A 6,510-nucleotide genomic window follows, 5' to 3' on the forward strand; every position below is an offset into this window, starting at 1 on the left:
ACTGTAGCTCATCAGATATACCTGAATTAGCTTGACTAGTTGCATCAGATACTGATGGATCTGCAGTCAGCACAGAGAGCTCCATGCTAACATAGACAGAGTTGCATTTGTGCAAACTGTAGTCAGACCTTTACTGAAACATGGACATGTGTCAAGAAAGGCGAAATCAATAGCTAGAGGTAAAGTTTCCAAAAGAATGATGAAATATTAATAGTATATATGCCAAGCATCTCAGTCTTCCGTGATGCTCCCAGCTGACCTATATATACACAAAGGTGAATATAGAAAATTTAGTTTGCTGGATTGTACCTATGTTCCTCTCACCTGGAAGAGAATTGTAGAAGCCTAAATAGGATTTTCAAAATTCCATCTGGGAGAACATGAGGAGATGACACTTCATATATTCTTAACTAGGAATGGGAGTTGGCATAAAATGCAGATACCAAGCCCGGTGAATCTGAGAATACCTTAAGAATACTGCTCCTATGGCATATCTAACCAAAATGTTTACTGCAGAGTTGACTAATTAGCGCCACAGTAAATCATCAACTTCTACAAGTGCAGTGCTATTAGGACAGAGTAAATTAACTCCGCCATAGGATAGTATGACCAGGCAAGTACTATCCTACAGCAGGGTTATTTACTCTGCTGCAACACATGTTGATGCTGACAATGCTTCAGTGTGGCTGCCTGCCAAGCCCAGTCAGGCCCTCCGCAGCACTTTGAGCTGGGTTAGATCAGCCCCAGGCAGGCTGAACCCCAGGGCCTCCTGCCAGCCAGGGCTACTCCACCGTGGTGTAACATGCTGTGGTCCTGGGTACACATGCAAACATGGCACCAGGGAGCAATGAACTCCAGCACAAACTGCACCAGAGTTTATTCAGCCACATTAATTGCATGTGTAGACACCCCCCCAGCCTTCTGAGGGGGGGAGCCCTTTTTCCCCCTTATTTCTCACTCTGAATCTCCTCACCTTTTGATACACACTTCCTGTCCATTCCTCCATTCCCTCTTTATCAAGATAGGAATGAGTACCACGTTGGGAATCTACTTGATAGTCACTTCAGAATCTCATGGATCCTAAGGGGATTATGCCACACAAAAATGGCAACTCTTACACACTGCTCTCCCAAACTCATGGAGCCACTACTATTAAAATGAATGGGATCTCACACATACTAGACGAAAGCAGATGCGTGTAATAGAACCACACTGTGCCTTGCCACCCACCATCCTCCAATTCTGCAATTCCCATTGATTCCACAGTCCTTTGTTCTTAATCTCAACAAGACAAAAGCCAGCATTCATTCTAATTTACTTATTTCCCCTGCCCCCTCCCTATTTTATACGGAAAACAAGCATAATTGAGACATGAAAAGATAACTTCAAGGGAGACAAGCATCACCTAAGTACATCAACAATTTTTCTTTAAGCAGACAACTGCAATATAAACAGCGAGTTTGATATATTTTAACAGGTTAAAAGCAAATGTCCAGGTTCCAGAACCTAAATACACTACATACAAATTCTGAAGTCTAAATAAGTCAGGTATCCAGGTTGTAGCTGTATTGGTCTCGAAGAAAAAGCAATCAGGGCTTGTGGTAGAGGTGGTATCTATTATTAAACCAACAACATTTTTGCAAAAAATTACCCAAGAGAACTTTTATAATCTTTTCTCCAATGCCTGATGAAGGGTGTTTGTGCCCAAAAGCTTGCAGTTAAAGAAATATTTTTGCAAAAATCTTGTTGGTAATAAAAGATATTGCCTCTACCATGAGCCCAGAAGTCTAAATAAGAAGCTTTAACGTTCAGGGGTGCCAAACCTTCACATTTCCCATTGTCTGAATTCTCAACAATCCAGAGAGTTAGTACAGACAAATATTATGACTCCTTTCCCAGAAATCCTGCTTGATATTTAACTTCCTTTAACTAAAGGTCATTTTGAAGGCACACACCATTTGACAACTCCTTTCAAGCCCAACTTTAGTGCACAATCTAAAACATTCTCAGACTCACCTGGTAGCTTGGAAATCAGAAATGATCTATGTTAATAAATTTCTAGCTCCAGACTTTCACTTTACTAACAGAGTCCACAATAATACTACTGTGACTTAGAGAACAGCTACTGTGACTTAGAGAACAGCATGTGCATTTCTGCAAAGCCAAGCTAAATGATAATTGGGTTGACTGTCCCTAGTATGAATTATAACTCAATTCTCTCTCTAGACATTATAAAACTATTACTTTAGTTTGCAAGACTAAATTCATTCTGTATATTTCTTTAACATGAGAGTCTATAAATCAGACAGAAGTTTCAAGCTACAACTGATTGCCTGGGTCTGATCTTCAGTAATGTTCTGTATGTATCCTCCCATACTATGCAACAGAAAATAAAAGAGGAGTTTTACATTAATTGTACACGTTAGTTGCTGGACCTAAAAAATTTACATAGAATAGAAAGCCCTTTCACTTCTGTTTTTATTGCCTCTAGAAACACCTTGATTATTATATTCATACATGAGAAGTCAGAGACATAGGAAGAAAATCAGACCTTTTGGCCCAGGCTTTATATGCTTATTTAAATTGCATCATTACAAATGTTGTAAATATGCATACATATGCACACACTTTAGAGTCATAGCTTCTTGCTCCACATGTTTAACCCACAGCCTCTCTCTCTCACATTCTCTCTCTCTCTCAATCAAAGGGTATTTAATTGCAGATTTAGCCTGACTGAAAAGTGGCTGTCATGCCTATTTTCAAGGATACACTAGAATGAAGGCATACTTGCTAGAAACCAGCAAGACCTTCCCCAAATACAGCATTAACCCTAAGAACACCAAGAATATTCTGTAAGTTGCTCTGAAGTGAAGGGAGGGCTCGTTCTTCCAAGTTACCCTCTCACCCCACAAAAGCATGCTAAATACAGATGGTTAAGAATTTCATCAATTCATATTTTAAATTCTCACATTTCATTGAAGCAAGAATTCTCTATGAAATACTGTCAAGCGGAATTTTCAGTTTAAAACTAGAGTTTTAATTAATAAAATTATATATAAAAACAAAATAAGTGTTTAAAGGAAAACAAATATATTCACTGGAAACAGAAGGACATTTATGCTGCCTGTTTGAGCTATAACCTCCTCTTTCCTGAAGACAATTCCAAAACAATTTTGCCCAGCCTTTGTTCTGATCCTGACATGCAGTTTCTGAGCCCTCCATCTCAGGCCCCCTGAGACATGACCAGGGATCCTGGTTTTCCCTGATAAAAAAAAATCATAAATTCTCTGATAAACCCCACAAATCCGTGGTTAAAATGAAAGGCCTCCCATAGCCCTCCTGGTGCCCCTCACTCCCCCCCCACACACACCCCCAGCCCTGCTCCTGCACCTCACTCCTGCCCCCACAACCCCCCAGCCCTGATCCTGCATCTCACTCCTCCCCCAACAACCTCCCAGCCCTGATCTTGCCCCTCAACACACCCCCTCAACCCTACTGGTTCCCCTCACCCCTCCGCCACCCACAGCTCCTGCTAGGGGACCCCTAGCCGCCAGGACTATGGGGCCAAGGACCCAGGTCCACAGCCCCCTGCCCCTAACAGGAAGCGGCGGCTGCTGCAGTGGGGCCCAGCTCCCCCCACCCCTGCTGCCTGCCACTGTGGGCTCAGGGTGGGGGGCTGCTCCCCATTGCTACATGTACTCCAGGGAGTGCATGTAGCAATGCTACATGGGGGAATCTATGCCCCCATCTGTGTGTGGGGCAGGGGCTGAGCACTGCAGACTTCTGCCCTGCTGCCCTCCTCCAGTGCCTCCGCAGCTCAGTGTGTACAACCCGGCACTACAGGGGACAGTGAAGCTACACAGGAAGCTGAAAGCTCCGCGCTGCCCTGGTGAGGTGTCCCCTGCCTGTGTAGCTGCAGCAGGCACATGCACAGGGTCCAGGGCAGTGTGGAGCTTTCAACTGCAGGCAGCTTCCTGCATGGCTCCGCTGTTCCCTGCAGTGCCAGGTTGCACTCACCAGGAAGCGGAGGCCCTGGAGGAGGGCAGGAGGAAGGAAGCTGAAGCCTGAAATGGGCAGCATGCAGCCCCCAACCCACACACAAATCTGGGGGATGCAGGGTCTCCCTATATCCCCCCTGAATTGCATGCAGCAGCAGGGAGCTGGCCCCACTCCCACCCCCTTGACAAGCCACCCCCGGCCCGGTTCTATTCTCTACCAGGGCCCTATGGCCACACATTGTGGCCCTGGGCCTTAAGCCCCAGACACTGCCGAGATGGGCAGCAGCCCCAGCCTTGTTCAACTCCCTCCCTATGGGGGCCTCAACCCCCTCCCCCCACCACTTACCTGCAGGAGCTGCTCTCCAGGCTGCCTGGGGCCATGTGAATACACATGCACGTGGTACGCCCTGCCTGACCACCCTCTTCTTGCTCCCTCCCAGCCCCTTGCAGGCTGGAACTCAGCCAGCCTGTAGGGAGTTTGTTTCAAAACTGCAAAATCCATGGGTTTCTCCAGTAAAATGAGAAATCCACGTTTGCCTCCAGTAAAAGGTAAAATCCACGCTTTACTCCATTTTTCCGTGTGAAACAGGAAACCCAGATCCCTGGACATGACCCACCAGGCAGCTCCTTCACTGCTGCAATCTCAATCCACCAGAACAAACAATACTTGTTCTAGCTACCAGTTTCATCCCCTCCATAACTCTTCTCCCACTATTTTCAACTCTCTTTTAGAGTCTACATAAATATATATTCTCAGACCTAGAATTTGTCTACACAGACTAATTATTACAGAGCAAGTTAGCATTGCTATTTACTGTGAACTACCTCTCCATGTGGATATTCTTAGTGCACGGTAACTTACATTACTTCCATGGCTGAGTACGCTACCTCTTGCAAAGGCACTCATAATACATACTAAAAGCATCCACACAGGGATTTAGTGCAGTGTAGTCAGGGCATTTTAAATTAATATTGCTGCTATTTGCAGTACGCAAATGTAGCCAAATGTCAGCAAGCCCATAAACTAGTACCATTAGCAAAGGAAGATGGCTTGATTGTGGAGTGTATAACCATGGACTGGACAGAAAATCTAGCAAGATGGAATGGGGCAGAAGATGGGATAGGGCAGAATAGTATCCTGAAAGACTCCCAACCAACCCACATGCCAATTACCAAAAAACATTGTCAACCCCTGAAGTGTGCACATTGACCAAAATACTTCAGGACATATAGTTTGTAGAAGTCAATGTGCTATATTATTGGGGTTAAAGTATATTTCTCCCCCTCCGATTCCATCCTCAGCATGGGCATCATCTGAATCCAGCTGTTTTTTCTTCCACACCTTTCCTGGTTCGATGTAGGAAAGGCTGTCTTGGAATGTCTATTAAAAAATGACAACAATGTACATATTGGTCTCATGCCTCATCATTATTATACCTTGATGTGAGGCAGGGTCATTACATAATACTATTCCTAAAGCATATCTGGTAATCTACTGTCCCAAGAACAGGTCTTGCGTTATATATTATGTAAAAATTCAGAATGACACACAAATATGCTACAGAAGACCATGGAATAGTTAGGGCACCATCAAGGTTCATGTACTTCAAAAACCCAAGGAAACATAACTGTTTTTGCAGCAATTTCTCTCCCCTGCTTTCTCCATTCCCCACTGTTATGGTTGCTCTCATTTTTCTTGCCCAATACTCAGTACAAGCAATTTATGGCAAAAACTATATTTCTTCTACTTATTTGTAAGGCACCTAGAACACTTATAGGTACTATAAAAATAAAATGGGCTTGTCAATAACAAGATGATTTGTCTATATAAATAAAAGAAGTCTTCATTCTTGTAAAGTACCTTCTGTTACAGGGCTATCCAATGGGCAGCTTGCAGGTTGAATGTGGCCCACAAGCAGCTAGCATGCCGTGTACGGGCCCCTACAACTACCTCTCCCAGTACAGCATAGTAGGAAGGCCCAGGAAGGGGTGGGAAGACCGCCTGCTGCCAGCACAGCCCTTGGGGTGGGAGGAATCCTGGGGAATCCTTTCCTGCACTAGATTGCCCATGCGTGCTACCTTTGGCTGCACTAAAGTTGGACAGCCCTGTACTATTACAATCTTGTGAATAATAGAATGGAGTCCCTTATCTCTTCTAACCTAGCTGTACCTTGAAACAACATTTTTAGAGACCGGACACCCATCTGGCTCGGTAGACAATATATATTTGGTATTTATATGCACAAATACGGTTTCTGAGACACTGCAAATCCAACTAAATATGCAGGGGAGAGAGAAGGGGGAGCAACGAAATTTAGTGAAAATGATCAGCTTAACCTATTCTCCTTCAACTGGTTATTATTGTTACATAAAAATATCCTATAAGAATTTAGGTAGAATTAGTGACATTCTACCTAAACCTAGATCTGTTCTTCAATTATTAATACTTTAAATTCCAAATTACAGATTAATTCTTCAGATTGTTATTCAAAAGCAAGTTTTTCTCTTTCCC

At 43.9% G+C, this 6,510-nt stretch overlaps 1 protein-coding gene across 1 annotated transcript in view; it reads right to left on the reverse strand.

The window, feature by feature from the left end:
- MARCH1 (membrane associated ring-CH-type finger 1) overlaps nucleotides 1-6,510 on the reverse strand; it is a 494,748-nt gene that overhangs the window by 483,357 nt on the left and 4,881 nt on the right. The window contains exon 2 of the mRNA XM_025200549.1: nucleotides 5,172-5,379. The gene's annotated coding sequence lies outside the window, so the exon portion shown is untranslated. The remainder of the gene's footprint in view (nucleotides 1-5,171; nucleotides 5,380-6,510) is intronic.

The sequence above is a fragment of the Alligator sinensis genome, unplaced genomic scaffold, assembly GCF_000455745.1.
Source record: "Alligator sinensis unplaced genomic scaffold, ASM45574v1 scaffold49_1, whole genome shotgun sequence".
Taxonomy (NCBI): Eukaryota; Metazoa; Chordata; order Crocodylia; family Alligatoridae; genus Alligator; species Alligator sinensis.